The sequence below is a fragment of the Colias philodice genome, chromosome 27 (genome assembly GCF_061535455.1).
Source record: "Colias philodice isolate Cphi_HAF_F1 chromosome 27, ilColPhil1 Martin Lab GWU primary, whole genome shotgun sequence".
NCBI classification, from domain to species: domain Eukaryota; kingdom Metazoa; phylum Arthropoda; class Insecta; order Lepidoptera; family Pieridae; genus Colias; species Colias philodice.
The window spans coordinates 3,787,184-3,807,752 of NC_143112.1; the positions used below are offsets into that span (position 1 = coordinate 3,787,184).

Here is a 20,569-nt window from a genome sequence, read left to right on the forward strand (position 1 = left end):
CCAGAGGCGGCTCGTGACAAAATTTTATGGGTGTTCACTTGAAATAAAACACTACATACATGGTGTAAAACAGTACAATTTATCAAAAAAATTACTTATAAAGAAAATGCATACGTGATACGTCTTTCTTTTTGGTGTGCAAAAATATCTATAACTTAAAGCGACAAGACCGATAGACGCCAATTGCAGTTCATTCAACAAATGGTACCGAGATTGTGAATGTTTTTTCATCTTGATTGAAAGATGAGCTAAGTCGTCAACGCCCGTTTCAGTCCAAGCACTCTCACCTCCGCCGGCCGCGCCCGCTTTAAATAAAAGACACGGAAAACAAAATAGTTTGTTGCTTTCATCACAACCACACAACCACGGTGTTTTCACATATTGTTCAGATTAAACACACGCGTATATGTTTTCGTTTTTGTCGTTCATTTTTGCGTAAGATCAAGTTCAGGCCGTGGCGGTCCCTTAGCTTTACATTCAAGCCGAATTTGTAACGTTTTATCACACTTTTTAATGAACGCCACATTATAATTATTGTTCGTTTTAACACTCACAAGTAATACTGATAACTACAGGCTATTTCAACACGTATTTTATAATTTTAATTAGAAAATTGCATGAATCGCGCGCGTGCATTGAAGTTGACTCGAGTGTTTGTTTATATTATAGAAGTGGTAACTGGCAACGTCGCACTCAATCGCTGTCCTGCCGGGCGGTAAAAACGAACCGGCAACGTTTGCGGGTGCGGCGCTCCGAATTTTGCTACTTTTCCATAGAAAATCTTTTGTTTCACGCGCAGGGCTCTGGCAAAACCCTCTCTTTCACTCCTATTGGATTTCGTATTAGGAAATGTACTAAATCTTTTTTCATTGGAGCGCAATCGTGAGCGCTCCGCTTCGCGCGTTACATAATACAGTAGGTAGGTATTATACAGGTGTATGGGATGATGGAATGATGGATATATTCATTGGTACAGTAGTTTTAAACATTACGATTGATTTTAAATAGTAATAATTAATGTTAATAATAAAATTAAGGACTATGATTTTATTATAATTATTTATGGGAGAGCAATATAAAAATATGTCAAAATTATTATTTTTGAAGTGAAACTTTAGGCGCAGTGAGAGTAAAATTTCGCGTCATGGCAATACCGTCGTGAATCTTGCCAAAAAAGTTTCACTTCTGACACGTGTGCTGCGCACACTATTTTAAACAATATAAAGTAATAATTATATCTCTTGTATACAACTAAATGTTATTTTGGTAGAAAGATTAATAAAGATTGTTTGCAATACCGTATTATAATCTAGTATCTTACAAACTCACATAAAAATGTGAGTTTTCTGTTATAGCTGTGTTTGGTTTGAGGTACATTTCTTTTTTTTTCGATCCTTTATAAGAATAAATAGGTACATAAAATACTTTGAAATTGCGCTTGAAATTTATAAAACAGTGATACATGGTAGGAAAATAAATAAAGCGGTATATTTACCAAATTCCTTATTGTAAGTCAATATGGTTGAAATTAAAATAACCCTGCGAATGTTAATACTATACAAAAGAACATCTCAATTGAGCAGTCTTTTATTAGCCCTTATTTCTACCGTTATACCGTTGTACCGAAATAAATCGAATAATATTGAAAAATCGTTATTTCCTGAAATTATGTGAGTTGACAAATTGATGCTTAGAACTTAATACTTGAAAATTCTTCATATAATTATCCTTATTCTTAGAAATGTTGTGTTCAAATCAACTAGTAACACGAAATTAAATCATAACGCTATGAATATAGGGTTGTTTTTTCAGAAGTTCTTGTTTGAAAAGTTGTCTTTTAACTATAAAAACTATATTTAAAGGGCATTGAAACTTTCTGGCATATCAACCCGCCGCCATTTTGATTTTTTTTCAAAATCGCGGCGCACGATTGAAGTTGTATGCATGGATAGAGGATACATAGACAAACAAAAAATGTCAAATAACATAAACTCAAACTCAAACATTTATTTATTCAATTAGACTTCTTCTAGAAGCACTTTTGAAACGTCATTAAGTACATATTTTAACATTTACCACCGATTCGGAAAGCAGTATCTACGGAGAAGAATCGGCAAGAAACTCCATAGTTGCTCTTTTTAATCATGTCAGATTTACAATTTTACAAATTACATATGTAATAATATCATAATATTATATTATCATAATATGCCAAAGAACTGTCCTGTGGTTTTTACGCGACAACCCTCCATGGGTTTTTATCTTCCATATATTCCTTAATACTGTAATAGGCTCTCTTGACAAGTACATTTTTTATATAAGATTTAAATTTAGAACTACTTAACTCTTTAATATTATGAGGAATTCTGTTGTAAAAGCGTATACCTTGGCCCATAAATGAATTTTTAACTTTAGCTAGCCGGAATAATGGCATTTCAATTTTATTTCTGTTTCTTGTGTCATAACAATGTCTATCTCCTACTTTTGTGTGTAAGTAAGCGTTATTATGTACATATAAAATATTATTAAATATATACTGCGACGGTACAGTAAGGATACCAGTATTCTTAAAGAGATCTCTTAGTGAGTCTCGAGCACGCAAATTATATACAGAGCGTATGGCTCTTTTCTGTAATATAAATATAGTTTCTATATCTGCAGCCCTGCCCCATAGCAGAACCCTAAAGCGTCACATTACCGAGATATTTGGAGGTAAATATTCACTTATGAGTACAACGACAAACACTAAAAATTGACTTATTACGTGTCTATATGCATAATTTTATCTCCAAATAATCACTCCCAGGTAGATTATTATTATTAACAGTTTATTGGAAGAAAGTAGGTACATTCATTACATAAAAATATTTATTTATTACATAGATATATTTTTTTATGTAAGTAATGTAATGAATACCTACTTTCTTCCTGTAATAATAATAATCTACCTGGGAGTGATTATTTGAAGATAATATTATGCATGCAGACACGTAATAAGTCTATTTTTAGTGTTTGTCGTTGTACTCATAAGTGAATATTTACCTCCAAATATCTTGGTAATGTGACGCTTTAGGGTACTATGTTATGAGACATTTTTTGTTCGTCTATGTATCCTCTATCCATACATACCACTTTCATCGTGCGCCGCGATTTTGAAAAAAAATCAAAATGGCGGCGGGTCGATATGCCAGCGTCCATACAAAAAGTTTCAAACCCCTTTAAACTACAAGTATGTATGTGAAATATTTTAATAAAAAAAACATGTAGGTACATTATTTTGCTTATAATATGAGCTAGAAAATCCTTCTTTTCATGACATTAGGAAATAAAAACTGTAATGATGACTTGATCAAATACATATATTTAGTTGAAAGTTCGTTTAAAAATGTGATATTTAACATTTGTATATAATAATTTATTGTAGCGATTGTAATGTTAATATTGTATAAAAATTATTTGGGTATTTTGTAATAGTAATGAATTTAAAATTGTAAAAACTCGGAAATATTTAGATCTAGTTCAAACCTATACTTGTATAGTGATTTTTTCTTAAAGTTTGTAATGTTAGCGGCCAATTTTTTTTGTTAGAAGATATTTTTTCATATACTGTATACACTGTGCCGAAATAAATTGGAATATTGAAAAAGTGGCTTTGAAGTGAAACTTATTAAGGCGCGTTGAGAGTTAAATTTCAAGGTCGCATCATGGCAATACCGTCACGTCTTGGAGTAAGGCGATTTTGGTATCTTTGAATCTTACCAAAAAAGTTTCACTTCTGACATGTGTGCTCGGCAAACACGCTCTTTTTTCAATAATTAATTCTATATATATTGTGTATATGGTACATATTAACTTCTCTTTAACTGTCCATTCTTTGTTTTTAATACTCCATTGACGTACAATAAACAACTAGACTCACAATCACAATAAAAATATGTAGTAAGCAAAACTCTGCCTTCGCGTGTATTGGGCAGAGTTTTCTAATACAATAGATTTTGAACATTATTGCAACGAAATAAGGTGTCAATTTGAATGTTTTATATTATAACGTTGGACATTTTAGATGACCTTTTTATATTCTATTATGGGTTTAGTTGTTTATAGTCAATGTAGTTCTTATATACTTGCAATTGTATAGAAAGGGATGCAAATATTGAACTAATTATATGTCAGAGTGAGACAGAAACAGAAACAGTTTGGAATATATTTACGGCTATCTCAATATTTAGTTTTATTTAACGCATTATGCACGAATATTATGAAAATGTATGGAATTACACTATTATATGCTGAATCTATAATATAAAAATGAGTTGCAAAATGTGTTGATAAGCGCATAACTAGAGAACGGCTGAGCCGATTTTGTTAATTCTTTTTTTATAATATTCATTGAAATACGAGGATGGTTCTTATGGAGAGATAATATAAACATGTAGCGGCGAAGCCGGGTCAGACCGCTAGTTATCGTATATTTTCAAATATAGTTAGTGCATAATGCGCCCATAGATTTTTCCTACATAAATAAATGTATATTGAATTTATTTTAATTAAATAATTAATCTACTTGTGATCTACTTCATTAAATTGTTATTTATTTTAGAATGTTAATTTTATTTAATATTACGCAGTTGTTTTGTTATCATTTGTTTTTGAAACCTTTTTCAACCCACAGTGCCTGCAATAAGCAATAATCATTGTGTATAATAATATGATATCCATAATCGGTCTTGTTACAGCGAAATAAAATATTTAAGAAATTATGTACTTGTTTTATTTATTTTTCATTCAATTATCCACACACACACACATATAAGTGTTTTTTTTTTACTAAGGTTAGGCTATTTTCATCTAGGTTAAATGCGCAATTTTTTTTATTATTCCCGTAGTTATAGCGGAGTCTAACCGTTCAAAACTAGAGCCTGTAATTGTAATTTAAAAACCATGTTGTAAAAAAAAATATCTTTAAAGAATTTCATGCTCGCATTTTAACTACATAGATGTGAAGATATCTCTCATTATAGTATTTGCTTTTAATAAATGAGAAGTTTACCCAATCCTTTTTATCTAACTAATATTATAAAGCTGAAGAGTTTGTTTGAATGCGCTAATCTCAGGAACTACTGGTCCGATTTGAAAAATTCTTTCGGTGTTAGATATCCCATTTATCGAGGAAAGTTAAAGGCTATATTATATATTATTATCATCACCCTAAGACCAACAGGAGCGAAGCAATGCGGGTGAAACCGCGGGGCACAGCTAATTAATAATATAAAATTTTAATAAATCGATCCATATAATATGTAGCAACATTTGAAATTGCAGGAACGAATTTATTCAACTCAATTACGCTATGCATCTATATGCCCACGCTTACAGCCCTAAAAATAAAGCAATGCATTAACATGTAAATATGAATCACAATAATGCATTTATTATAATATCGACACCAGGAGTATCACTATAGTATTTTTACCAAGAATAAATCACGATAGCTCAACTTATACCAGAGAGCTAAAACCCAGCGGATATAAATAGCTTTTTCTTCGACGTTCATACGATCTAAATCCATTCTGGCGCTCACGGAGCCCAGAACTGATTCCTACTATATTGTACGAATTATCTCGAATACGATTGGAAAGGCCAACCTTGGAAGTGTGGTTTTGTGTGTGAAAATGTGTGATCAGTGCACCCAGAGATAATTGGATTTTTTTTATTTGGTAAGTGTTTAAGTGCATAGGTGTTGTGTGATTTAGTTTCATGAAAATATCTCGACGCTCGTTTTATTTCAAGAATAAGGGCACGCTTGCCGCCCGCTAATTGCAAAGAAATTTAAATATTTAGATTCGTATAAAAATAAGTATTAATGAGATTGAAGTAGGTTTTCCTGTATGGAATAAACCACGAATAAACTGTTGTTATGCGCAGGATTAGAAATGAGGTTGCATGGATTCCGACCTCATTGATTTGCACATGTTTTTATTTTAAGGTGCGCGGGAATGATACCTTAGTTCCGGTTAAGAGCAGGTGGTCGGTACTTTAGTACATTTATCTCTTCGCAGATTCAAAATAATAGTGGAAAAATATGCAGTTCTTGTACCTAATATAAAAGATTATTATTTACTTACATCGGAATTAAACCGTGTTTACATAATCGTAATAACTATTTAGCTAAAATAGCAATCGTAACAGCTAAACTGTAGATTATTATTGTTAGATATTCGACGATCATAAGTCATTGGCGCAGCGTTTGCGTCGGTGTTTCAACTAAAAATCCTGTATTCCCTAACCTCTGAGTATGAATAGATTACACACGACACCAGACACAGAATGATACGAGAGGTTCAGGGCTTAAAATACGATGACTCTATGATGATGATGATGATGACTATCAGATTTTATTTTGTAACGAATCGGTATAGCAGTCGAAAATAGCTTGTTTCTAACACAAAATGTTTCAACATATTTACACACACTGAAAAAATGCAAACATCTTTCTTTACTTTTTATATTGTATAAAATTAAAAAGTTTAGTTTTCAGTTTAATTTATATTTCACTAAAATAAACATTCTAAGCTTAATCTTGAAAAGCTTTTGCTTTGATATTCAATCACAGAGACATCTACCGGTCTTACACCCAGTATTTGTTCAACAGGAAAGCGTAGCTTGAAGCGTAGCTATGGCGCCGTAGACATGTTATGGCGTAGTTTCAGGCGAAAATGAAATGAAATGACTTGTTATTTAATAAAAGTATTTAGGATAGTGACATCTTCCATCTTAAGGTTACAAACCCGGCGCACCCTGCATTTCTTTTTGGTCGTCTACTTTTGTAGAGTTTTGCTCTACTTTTCATGTCCTGTCATACACAAAATATATAATGCAGTTTCCTTTTTATTTATTAAACATGCGTCGATATTTACATACATTTTAATTTTCTTTTCCAAATTCGATTTATGAATTAATTCTCGTTAGTTTACAAATAGGATGAACCTGTTTTTATTCAAATAGCGCAACAGCATCCTAATCCTTATTAATTCAAAAGATACAAGAACCACCCAATTTATTATAGACCAGCTGTACATCCGATTTCTGCCTTATATTCTTCCGTATTCACTGAAAACTAAACCTTTTGCTTCATGGAATAAAATTCTTATTTCAATACGTAAGTTTTGGCTACGGTATAGAACTATGAGCTGCGGAATGCCGCACGGCATTCGACCGCTTCGTGCGGTTAGCGTGTCACGAGAAATTTCGTTTATTAGAGAATATTTAATTAAAAATAAAGTTTATATAAATTGAATACTGTGACAAAATGTAATTATTCTTCTTTATCGAAGTTACAGTGTTCTGTGTTGTGATTGCAGTGTTACTGGATTTTTTAAGCACGCAATAAGGTTTGTTTTGATGTCAACAATAAATTGCGAACTTTTCCAATATTTGAGCTATTTACTAATTAGGACACTTAAAACTTCTGTATTATATGCTTATTCTGTGAAGGATTTTAATATTTTCTTTTCCGAACTTAAAAATGCAGATGTCAATATTTTTGACCCAATTTTTTACATTAAAATCGTAATTTTCGTAAATGAACACAGGTTAGGTATATGATTAAAAACTATATTTTTAAGTTAACTCTAGGTTTTTGTTAATATGTGTTATTTATTTATATTAATAGATATATTATAAAATATGCAAACAACTACGAAATATTAATGTTAACTTTATAAATACAATATACATAATATCTACGAATAAAATTTATTTCATAATAAGGATAACTTCTGTACATCTGAATGAGAAGAAATGTCTCTATAAAGTTCTAGAGCGGTACCAATAAATATTCTTTGCTATCTGTACACAGAACTATTTTTCCAACGGTATCTTTCTTAATTTGATTTTACTTTTGAGACAAACAAAACAATAAAAAAAATATTTATGTAGAGCCAAATTCTTTTCGCTGTATTTCGCGCTCGCGTTGTTTTTTCAATATTCGGGTTTTTATATTACTTATAAGTAATAAGAATCTTTACTTTTCTAGCTTCTTTCTTCATCCGTCATTTGTTGCCTTTAAGTTGGAGTTAAGTAGTTATAAAGAAAATTCGCTATTATAATAACGATAAACCTTAAATTTAATACAGTATATTTTCTTTACATTACATTTACGTAGGTGTCCTATAAATTACAATAAAGATACAAATTGTAGACGTGTGCGTTATGTGTGATTTTTTTTCTTTTATTATTTGCGAGATTACTATTAGGTACCTACTAGGTACCTAATCTCAGATTAGAAGATAGCGAAAGTATTCATTGAAATATTTTATAACAGCTATTTTAAACATAGCCTTTACTTTAGTTTTAGAAATAAAAGCCCCTATAAAATTCTGGTCAATGTCTGTATATATTGTGTTTTAGGTATAATATGGTATCTGGCAAATGTGTAATATTTAGAGTGAAGTTCCGTGTCCTTTCTTTGAAGAGGAAAGATATTTTTTATTAATTTGTATAATTCATAGATTTTTCATACGAAGCACGATTTCTGAACCCTCCTAGATCGATTAATATTTAATTCTATATTAATCCCAATCGGAAAGAGAACGAAGTAGTTCTCTTTTGTACTGCTTAAAGATCTTACCACTCAACCAGAAGTTTCTACTCTTCAAATTAATTAAAAGCCGTCTTCGTCTATTGAAATTCTTTTTTTTTCTATTGAAACAAAACAATATATTGAAATAGAAAAATATTTCATTTCATTTTCTCTCATAAGATATTGTTATTGATATGAGAGGAAATATAAATGATTGAAAAGATCTATTTTATCTTCATATTATATTAATTAATATAGTGAACTTAATTAAGAAACACGAAAAATTATTAAAGTATTGATATTCTGAATATGCGTAATGCATGTGACCGTGGTCACCATGCGCAGGTCATATATTTGTGCTGTGTGCAGATTTAATGCTTAATCTTGAAATAAAATCTCTCCTAAACTGTTTATCTGAAATCTGTTTATTTGTTACAGTATCACACTTTAACTGATTTATTTAGGTATACAGGGTGTCCCAAAAAGTAGTGATGAACGGAAGCTGGGAGGTAGAGGACCTAAAGGGCTATCCGAATCACCCCCATGTATGTTATGCGATTTTTCGTATTTTCGGAGTTATGACGTTTTTTTCAATTTTTCACCTATCGCCGAGTACGGTGATATTTTCACTCATGGTGACGTCAATTATTGCGGAAGGTGCTTGATTTTTTTTGTGTGCTAAGCTGAAAGATAGGCCAATTCAGTATGGTAACATTTACTATCGTTAGATCTTTGTATGGAATAAAAAAAAGAATTAAAATGCCAAGAAAGATAAAATTACCCAGTATGTTCTCCACTTCAAGGGCCCGTAAAAAAATAAAATCACATAAAAAAAGTTTTCCATTTGGCTTTTAAAAACTTGCTCTATCTATCAGGTAGCTACCCTGAAAATTTCATTTTATTATTCAGAAGGCTTCAATCGAAAAATTGAAATCTAAATGAGGTAAGTGCAAAAATTGAATTAACATGATGATTAATAAAAACAAATTAAAACCAATAACAAGGTGTTTAATTACCAGAAATTTTTAAAATGACCCCGCTTTTGCTCAGTGCAAGTGCGACATCACCGTAAAAAGTTGTCTTTTAAATGTCTGAATGCCCTTTTATCATTTTTAATGGTTTCTTCTGCTACTATGAATTTCCAGGTTATTTCGTTCAAATTGTGGCAGTCTCTCGTCTTTGTAGTATCCCCACGGAAAAAAATCAATAGGGTTTATGTCCGGGGACCGTCGAGGCCAGGCTAAAGGGCAAAGATACCCTGAAAGATGGATTGGTCGTTGCAGCCTGCGCATGCGCTGGTGACGCCTGCCTTAAAGCCTGGCCTGCACGGTCCCTCGACCTAAACCCCATTGATTTGTTTCAATGGGGATACTAAAAAGACCTCGGCTACTTGAGAGAATGCTACAATTTGGACGAAATAACCCGGAAATTCATAGTAGCAGAAGAAACCATTAAAAATGATAAAAGGGCATTCAGACATTTAAAAGACAACTTTTTACGGTGATGTCGCACTTGCATTGAGCAACAGCGGGGTTATTTTAAAAATTTCTGGTAATTAAACACCTATTTATGGGTTTTAATTTGGTTTTAATGATCATCATGTTAATAAAATTTTTGCACTTACCACATTTAGATTTCAATTTTTCGATTGAAGCCTTCTGAATAATAAAATGAAATTTTTAGGGTAGCTACCTGATAGATAGAGCGAGTTTTTAAAAGCCAAATGGAAAACTTTTTTTATGTGATTTTATTTTTTTATGGGCCCTTGAAGTTGTGAACATACTGGGTAATTTTATCTTTCTTGGCATTTAATTCTTTTTTTATTCCATTCGAAGATCTAACGATAGTAAATGTTACCATACTGAATTGGCCTATCTTTCAGCTTACCACACAAAAAAAATCAAGCATCTAGCGCAATAAGTCACGTCACCATAAATAAAAATCTCATCGTACTCAGCAATAGATGAAAAATTGAAAAAAATGTCATAACTCCGAAAATACGAAAAATCGCATAACATACATGGGGGTGATTCGGATAGCTCTCTAGGTCCTCTACCTCCCAGCTTCCGTTCATCACTACTTTTTGGGACACCCTGTATAAATTTTTAATTCATTTATACATAAATAAGCATAAATATATTATATATATCTTCTATATAAAAATGAATTCCAAAATGTGTTGGTAAGCGCATAACTTGAGAACGGCTGAACCGATTTCGTTAATTCTTTTTTTATTATATTCCTTGAAGTACGAGGATGGTTCTTATGTAGAGAAAACGTAAATATGTACCACGGGCGAAGCCGGGGCGGACCGCTAGTTATAAATAAAACTTGCAGCTAAGTTAGTACAATTCCGTTTATAAAATTCGGATGATTGACCGATTTTGATGTGAACTTTAATATGACTTTAAGAATCATTAGTTCCTTTGTTATATTATTCGCGTAAACATATTATATAAAATAAATTAAATAGGACATGGAATTTGATAAGGGAACGCTTGTTGCGTGATTTTATTTGAGGCACGCAGGCGAAACCGGTAGAAATGTTATAAATTCGAAACTCATAATATACCTACTGGAGTCACCTTTATCACACATTAACTATATACCTACAAGATATTTCCATATTTGGATTGTTTGATTTCATAATTTATGAGCCCAAAACTGAATAAAAAAAATACATATCTTCTGAAACACAGCCATAGACCATTCTTAACAACACAGATCTCTTTCTAAATCACTGCCCATGTTATTCCTTCAGGATATAATATGGAATGCCTTAGAATAAACATATAGTAAATGTATCAGAGTACAATGCGAACAAACTTACAGGTCAAAGCTAGTAGTATAACTCGTAAGCTATAATTAGTAATCTTACTCCTGGTACTAAATAAGAACATTGCAAGCGCCCAGTCAGTAACGTCCCTTTGAATATTCATAGGTCATTCTAGGCTGGAACGTACTCAGAACGATTTTGGGGCCTCTAATAACTAGAATATTTCAAGGTGATAAAAATTAAGTCGGTAGTAGTTCAAAAGTTATTATTGAAATTTTAAGGGCTCACAATAAGTACATACAAATAAGTACCTATATTTCAAATGTTGTAATTTGAAACCAACTCGTGTAACACGAGTAGTTTTATTTCTTAAGGTATTTCAACACATCGAATGCTATTGCTGCATCCTCAATTATTAAGACGTTTAAAGGGGTCGGTACTTGAAAAGAATTTCAATTAAATTCGGAACAGCGTGATAAATTTCTGCCATAATAAGAAGGAATAAGTTCCTACTGAAATAGATTTCATGTGATATCTTCATCATTTGGGGCCTTATTTGATACTTGGCCCTAGTTAACAGTCACGAATACGGACCATTACTTACATAGTTGTGTAGGATGTGAATAGTAATTTGACAACAATGTATTAGACGCCTTATTACTTGTATGCTATCTCGTAAATATTACTTTTACGATAGCTTACTGGCTTTTTGAGTAAGTAGTAGTGGCTCAGTGGTTAAAGTACTGCACTCAAAAGTCGGGGGTTCAAATTTCCATAAACATTTTATTCGAACTAGAAGGTAAAAAGGTTTGTGATTATTACTGCGATTGTATCTATAATCTATGATTCTGATTCTGATTATAATACTATCTATAGCAATAAATCAATAAGTCTTATTAGATGTGTCTCGATCGAGGCGGAAAAAGTTAGAAAGAATTACCTACTGCCTGCTCGTACAGAAAATCGATCAGTCAAACAGACATTAAATATATCTGCACCACACCCACAAAGTGAAAGCGAACTCTAAATATTACATTGAAGATACAATAAATAAATGTGGGCAAAAAATTAATGGATCTATTATCTTCACATATAAAACAAAACCATTTGAATCATGCATCAACACGAATATCAATCAAAGCAGAGATGTGGAAGCAAGTGCTATGAAAATGTTTTCAGTCACAATAAGTAAAATATAATATACCTACCTATAGGTAGTTCTAAAAAGTAAATTTTACGTTTTTTTTTTCGTTGAAGTTCCTTTTAATAGGAACAATAGGTACCTACGCTTTTAGACATAAGTATGCAATATGCGGGTCCACACACAGTGAGCGAAGCATTTTCAGCGCGAAGCAATAGGGCTAGAATGTCGCGTCGCTTAGATAAAAACGACTTGAACGATAGTATTTAAATTAAATTTATTTATTTTTCTCATCACAAATGCACAATATATTACGGCTAAAGGTAGGTGAGAACATAAACTTAAGATTAGCCGGCTAAACTTAGGTTTATTGTCGACGAGGTGTTAATGTTAGTTTGTTCTATCTTTAGCCGGCTAAACTTAAGTGTAACCGCAGGCCCGTGGCTAAAAATGTCGGGGTGGGTAGATTTGGTTACTATAATACATGTAAGGAACAGGGCGAGTGTTTTCTGGCACTTCGCCGGCTGCTGCCGCAGCACGCTCGCTGCGCTCGCTCGGCTCGTGCGGGTCTTAAGAGTTCTAACCTAACCTAACCTAGCCACCAGCTTTCTGCCCTGAGTCGGGGTGGGTAGATTTGGTTACTATAATACATGTAAGGAACAGGGCGAGTGTTTTCTGGCACTGTGCGGGCCCCTCAAGCCCTCCACCGGCCCGGCGCTAACCAAATCTACCCACCCCGACATTTTTAGCCACGGGCCTGCGGTTACACTTAAGTTTAGCCGGCTAAAGATAGAACAAACTAACATTAACACCTCGTCGAAAATAAACCTAAGTTTAGCCGGCTAATCTTAAGTTTATGTTCTCACCTACCTTTAGCCGTGACATATATACATTGTTAATCTATATAATATCTTAACACTAACATTTGTGAGAGACTGGTGCCCGCGAGAAGTATAAAATACTTGTGTTACGGGTCACCAGGCCCCCAAAGCATTAACAATCACATCTATAAGATAAACAATGAGCGTGAGCATGAAATGAGAAAGAATTAATCGTAACTAAAGTTAAATGAAAAATTAAAATAGAAAAAATTACCAATGGACATATTATAAATTATTATAGATGAGGTGAAAGGTTAAAGTGAATTGATATACTATGTGTATAATGTGTGTGTTTGTGTATGCGTGTGTGAGTGTGTGAGTGAGTGTGCGTATGTGCTCGCGTGTATGTGTGTGTGTGTGTGTGAGTGAGTGATTGACGGTAGGTGTGGATGGTATTGAACGAGCTGATTAACTTACAACTTATTATATTAGTTAACTAGATTGCATAAACAAAATGCAAAAACATTATGTCATAAACTATACTCCCTTTGCAGTCTAACTGCAAATGCTCCACACTACATATTGGACATGTTATACATTATTTGTTTGTATTATAATATAACATTTGTGCAGTCTGGCAAGTTGCCAACATCGTCCATCGTATTGTATGATGAATCGACGCGCAAATATGTTTGTATTCTGAATATACATGATTAAAATTGATAGCAAACAAGATAATAACTATTTTAAATCATAGAGACGAACGTAGAACTTTTTTTTTGGAAATCAGTTAAAAAGCTGCGTGCGTTTATTAGTAGTTACCTAGTACAGTTACAATAAAAATGATAAGATATTTCTGATCACAACCATATTTTTAATAATACATATTACATACTGGTTATGAAGGTTTTAGAATTATTAATTACGTAACTAGGCATACCCGGAATCGTTGTATAACAATTATCACTCACTTTACAAAATATATAATATTTTAATTTGTATTCATGCAACTTTCATGCAATATTATTGTTTACTAACGGTGTGCTAGAACAAATCGTTTTCCAATTTATAAGTTGCTAAAAGCTCATGAGTCATGCTTAACAGTTTTAGTTAAAAGTGAAAAGATGTCTTTTATTTTATTTAGGTTAAAAAATACAAATAAGACCCTTTCAGATATAATATTTTTAATTTTTTATATCCAAAAACCTACTTCGGTTTACCCGCACAGTGCTGTTAGTAGATGAAAATGTTCATAAAGTTTTTTTTCAAAATAAACATAATAAAAAGGTGGTTAAAACCACAATGTGATTGCTCAAAAAATAAATAAAACATTTGTCCAACCTAATTTCCAGCAGCCCATCAAAACTATTTAAATTGTATGACGTTGTTGGAATCTCTTTGTTATTTTGGTAGAAGCGGGCGGTTGGGTAACTACATTGAAAATTTCAGTTATTTTTGTTCAGCCTAAAGTAGTCTTAGCCATAAAACATAATTAGTTGTTCATGACGAAGGTGGTTATTTTTAGCTAGTTTATATTCATAATAGTATTTACATGGAGATATCTTTATTATACTTCCCAATTAATTTGTTTAATCAGAACATTGGACACTGAAGCTAGATGAAGCTATATATTTATCGTCATGCTAAACTCAAAATGGCATCTTGTAAATTTTACTTTAAAGCTTTATGTGATTTTGTTTATATTTTTAAACTTTTATACATAATAATTAGGGTTGTAACGGAACTCCGCCTCCGCCTCCGTTACTGCGGAACTTCTGCAAAGAATTTAACCTCCGCCTCCGCATCTGCCTCCGCAAAATTTATGCGGAGTCATATCGGAAGTTTATTTACGATCACAAACAACGCGCTAGGAGCGACGCTAGGCGACGCGGCCGCTCAGCTGCGTGTTTTCAAGTGAAATGGTCGAGACGGCCAAGCGGGTGGTGGGAGTGTGAGTGAATGAATAACAGGAATCAACTTGTCAAAGCGTTCGGTACCGCGTAGTTGCAATTGAGCCGTGATTGTTTTAAGTAATTTTGTGCGTAATTATTAGTTATTGTTATTTAAATAACGTGATGAAGCCGAAAACTAGTGAAATTTGGCAGTACTTTGTAGAAGTAGACGATAATTATAAATTTTCCCAACAAATTTCACCTCCGCCTCCGCCTCCGTTAACCTCCGCATCCGCGGAGGCGAACCACTTCACCTCCGCATCCGCCTCCGCCTCCGCTAAGTAGGCCTCCGTTACAACCCTAATAATAATATTATAATAAAAAATACAGTACCTAAGTACCTAGTACATTCTGTCAATTTTTCGAAAAAAATCCACTAGAAAACAATATATACCTAGTGTGAAAAAGTCTGAATGTTCGAAATATATTTATCCAAAAGTCTACTAGAAAGCACAACGTGAAATTTATCTCCAAAACTTCAGAAAATAAAAGATAAGTAGACAAGAAACGGACGAAGGAATGAGTGAACTAAAAGTAATCAATTTATTTGCTATATAACTGTATAAAACTGTGTTCATACAAATAAGAATAGCGATCACTAATAAAGACCTATAAATAAATAACTTGTTAAAATAATTTTTTAGTAGGGCCAATATATACAAGTCAATAAACAAGTACATAAAAGCATAAGCTATATACACTTCATTTTGCTCAAATTAAAAATCCATATAAAATCAGAATCTCGAAGCATCAGATACTTTAAAGATAATTACATCAGGGACTAATGTCAGAAAAGCTCATGAATCGAAAGTCACGTCCGCGATTCGCCACGCCAAAACCATGAACACAGTTCAAAAGTACGAGCGATAAACTCCTGTTGCCGTATTTTTAACCCGGTTAGAAGTGGGTCAACGATCCGATGCGTCGGAGAGGCGTATCATTCATGGGAGTATGTGTATTTCACTGTAATTTGTGTTGATTGTTGCTTGTATTGTGAGGTTTATATTTTATTGATTAATAGTATAGTACTACATGTTGGGGTAGTTCCTATTATAGGTACCTACTTCAGTGCCTGTGAAAGTGAGTGGTTGGTGAATGTAGACTCTCTACAATTTAATGATCATATACAAATACTATAGCTTTCCGCCCGCGGCTTCGCCCGCTTTGTAAAACCTAATAAATTATGCATTAAAAGTTAAAACCTTCTTCTTAAATCACGCTATCTATTTATATAAAGATTTAAGCATACAAAGGGACATAGGAACAGAGAATGAACCTACGAAAATAAAATGTCAAGAATTGTCGCTCTAAATAGTTTTTATTTGAAAAACACACATTTACTAACACTTACTAACCTCTTAACATATTATAGATTACTAGCTTTCCACCCGCGGCATCGCCCGCGCAGTCAAAGAAAAACCCGCATAGTTCCTGTTCCCATGGGATTTCCGGGATAAAACCTAACCTATCCGTTGTCCTTTCTCGGGTATCAAAATATCTCTATACCAAATTTCATGCAAATTGGTTCAGTAGTTAAGGCGTGATTGAGTAACAGACAGACAGACAGAGTTACTTTCGCATTTATAATATTATTAGTATATTAGTATGGATAGATTCAAGTCTCGCAGAATCGCATATTTAAACCTGTGGAATATATCGCTATGGGTACCTACCAACTATATTTCCTTGAAGTCAGTAAGTAGGAAGGTAATGTGCTTGTCCTTGAATTACGCAGCAGGTTGAAGGCTAAGGGTTATTTTATTTAGTAAACAAAGAACTTTACTAAACCAAATTCGTGTCAAAATAATATTTGGTGATCACGCTATTCACATTAAAGTTTCCAATAGGTACTTATTTTTTATCGTATACTCGTAACGTTTTAATGATATTTTGACGCGCTATAAGTAGGTACCTAGGCCCTAGGCCCTATAGAGTATAGTATGAAGTGTTTATACTATAACTAGCGGTCCGCCCCGGCTTCGCCCGTGGTACATATGAAAAATAGATGTTGGCCGATTCTCAGACTTACCCGATATGCACAGAAAATTTCATGAGAATCGGTCCACCCGTTTCGGAGGAGTATGCAGACTAACATTGTGACACGAGAATTTTATATATAAGATACTTACCAGTATAAAAGTAGATTCTTTGCATTGTATTTAATTTTCTGATAGCGAAAGTTTACTTCGTCGTAACAAGAAATATTAGTCTATCTGAAACTAATTCACTTTATAGGCACTACACAAAAAAAAGTTATGGATAATCGAATAAATTATGTAAAACATATTATTGTCTTATTTCAGCTTTTGATACTAATAATAATTTATAATTCCATACAGTCCATGCTATTGAAATGTTCGTCTATTGGCACTTTACCAAAAACTAGTTTATATTATATTCTGTTAACAACAGATTTTACTTAATTCTTCAGTTAGATGCTTTTGATCTTTGAGTATAGGTATTCATAGTTAAAACTAGCTGACGCGACATAATATTATCACTACATAGTATAAAACAAAGTCGCTTTCTCTGTCCCTATATCCTTATGTATGCTTAAATCTTTAAAACTACGCAACGGATTTTGATGCGGTTTTTTTTTAATAGATAGAGTGATTCAAGAGGAAGGTTTTAGTATATATTTTATTATGTTTTAGACAAAGCGGGCGAAGCCGCGGGCGGAAATATTGAATCACTCTATCTATTAAAAAAACCGCATCAAAATCCGTTGCGTAGTTTGAAAGATTTAAGCATACATAGAACAGAGAGAGCGAGCAACTTTGTTTAGTACTATGTAGTGATCTAGCTTAAAAGATACAGATGTTTTTTACGTGAGCATGATATGTTAATCTCATCTTGTATTTTCATCACACAAAAGTTCTTATCTATAAGCTCTTACGGTTAGATAAGAAGGGACACGTAACGTCACACTAAATCTAATATGCCTTCCTGAAGCCCAATTTCATACATTTCAGAATGTGATGTTTTATAAGTTAGCTTTGGAAGGTTTTGGTAGGTCAGAAAAATATGTTCATTGCAGTAGTTTTTAGCCTTTTTTTACGAATTATATCTTCATATCAATGAAATGATTTTGGTAGTTCAGAAAGTTATGTTCCTTGCAGTAGTTACTAGCCCTTATTAAGGTTTATTTTTACGAATATTATGTTCTTAAAAATACCATACTATATCCTACCCTACTCTACTCTATCGCAAATAAAAATATTCACAAAGATTGAGTGTAAAATAAAAGACAATTAAACAGATTGTTTGACCCACAGACGTAGGTAGTTAGGGCGGGTCTTAAATATTAATTGCTTTATTACAGTGCTGACCTGGTTTTGTCTGAACTAATTCGTTCTATGAATGACTAGTTTTGTTACCGAGGAATTTCAAATAGGTATTGTGAGTTGTGACAAAGGCAAAGTTAATTTTAACAAACATATAAAAGTTATATTATCATCGATATTATTCGACTTGTTCTTTATAAATACTTTACAGCAATTTTTAAATTTAAGATTAAAAATAACTTTTTAAGGAATGCGTTTGAATAATTGTTGTACTGAAAAAAATAGTTATTATCTATAGGCACAAATAATAAGCAATTAGAAGTGACAGTTTAATTTATTATTTCAATCCTTACCTAGTTGATTTCGTAAATTCATAATTTATTTTAATCGTTTGTACAAATTTATCAAAGTAACGTTTCGACGCGTCTACGCGTTTCCTCTAGGAAAGCTAGATTACAGGTGGGAACTGGGAATCTTGCTCAGAATTGGGTCAAATTTGTAGACCTCAAAGGTCATTCTGCAATATCTGGATTTACATTTTAAATAGACTTTGTTAGACTCTTTTCATAGCTGCAGATGTTACTCGTACGTACATAAGATATTATTACGAGCTACGGACTTCTACGGACAAATAAATATACATTTTAAAAATTTAATAGTAGTAATTTAACTTACGTGATTTAAAAATAACCTCATTCATAGCAAAATAATATTCATATTTTATTTAAATAAGGATGAGCAGTCTATTATTAAATAGCATACCTAAAGTCTTTTTAATGCTTCGTCCATCTTATTCTATAATTCATAGAATTTATTCATGCTTAAATCAAAGCGTACAAACTGTAATTAAATAATATCTATGGTTTAAAAAGTTTACTTATAAATTACCTTCTTACACGTTTACATCAAATTAAATATTCTACCTAACTTCGTTTAAAGTCTGCAAGGGTTTTAATTGCCGTAATGCCCCGTGTAAACCTAAAAAATCCAACGTTTGCTTTAAAATATACCAAGTTTTTAAGTAATTAAAACTACACAAGAACGGGGTTACGTTAACCAACAATGACAACGTAAATAGTTAATTAAAACTTTGATTTATTTGTTACTAGCCCTTCGCTCGAATAGTCACCTTTTTTTTGGTTGTTCGGGTTTGTTTCTAAGCTGTGACTTAGATATTCAATAAACTAAAGAATATAAGTAATATAAATCGTTGTAATTAATGAAGTGCTATAACTACCTCGACTTTCTTTTATGTAGAGCCTTTATAGAGCTTTTATATGTAAATCCAGATTAAAAAGGGCTATAACAATAAATTGTATTGATGATAATCTGACTTGAAGCAAACTTTGCATTTGTTATATTTCGTATTATAATATCGTTCCAAACAATAAAAATTACTGAAATACCATACCTAATAACATAATTGTCTGAACATCAATAAACGAAATATCTACCAAAATAAACGACTATAAATAAAAATAAAATAATGCCTTGAACTTGAATACCTAATGAATACCGATTTAACATTGTCTATTGTCTAGACTACAGACTAGATATTATTTATTTGAGCCTAGTAACTGCTATAGATAGCGTTTTTTATGTTGTAAAGTTTTTTCTTATATTATCAACTAGCTTTCTGCCCGCAGCTTCGCCCGCGTTGACTTAAACATAATAAATTATATAATAAAACCTTCCTCCTCAAATACTCTACCTATCTATTATAAAAAACCGCATCAAAATCCGTTGTGTACTTTTAAAGATTTTAGCATAAGTACAAAGGGACATAGGGACAGAGAAAGCGACTTTGTTTTATACTATGTAGTGATGATATTATAATTCTTTTCAACTTAGAGCATTGATGCACGAAAATCCGTTCTAATGTTATGATTGTCTTTGTGAAACCAACTTGGATAAAAGTTGTATTGAAAATAGTTAAACCCAGGTTTTAACATAGCCCATATTACATAGCCCATAATTAGCCCTTTTTCATTAATGGGGGTTAGTTAAAACAGGC

The 20,569-nt window shown here is 32.5% G+C and overlaps 1 protein-coding gene across 1 annotated transcript in view; it reads left to right on the plus strand.

The window, feature by feature from the left end:
- Window positions 1-5,593: 5,593 nt before the first annotated feature.
- Window positions 5,594-20,569, plus strand: part of RyR (Ryanodine receptor) — a 114,215-nt gene continuing 99,239 nt past the window's right edge. Inside the window, exon 1 of the mRNA XM_089711982.1 lies at window positions 5,594-5,717. The gene's annotated coding sequence lies outside the window, so the exon portion shown is untranslated. The remainder of the gene's footprint in view (window positions 5,718-20,569) is intronic.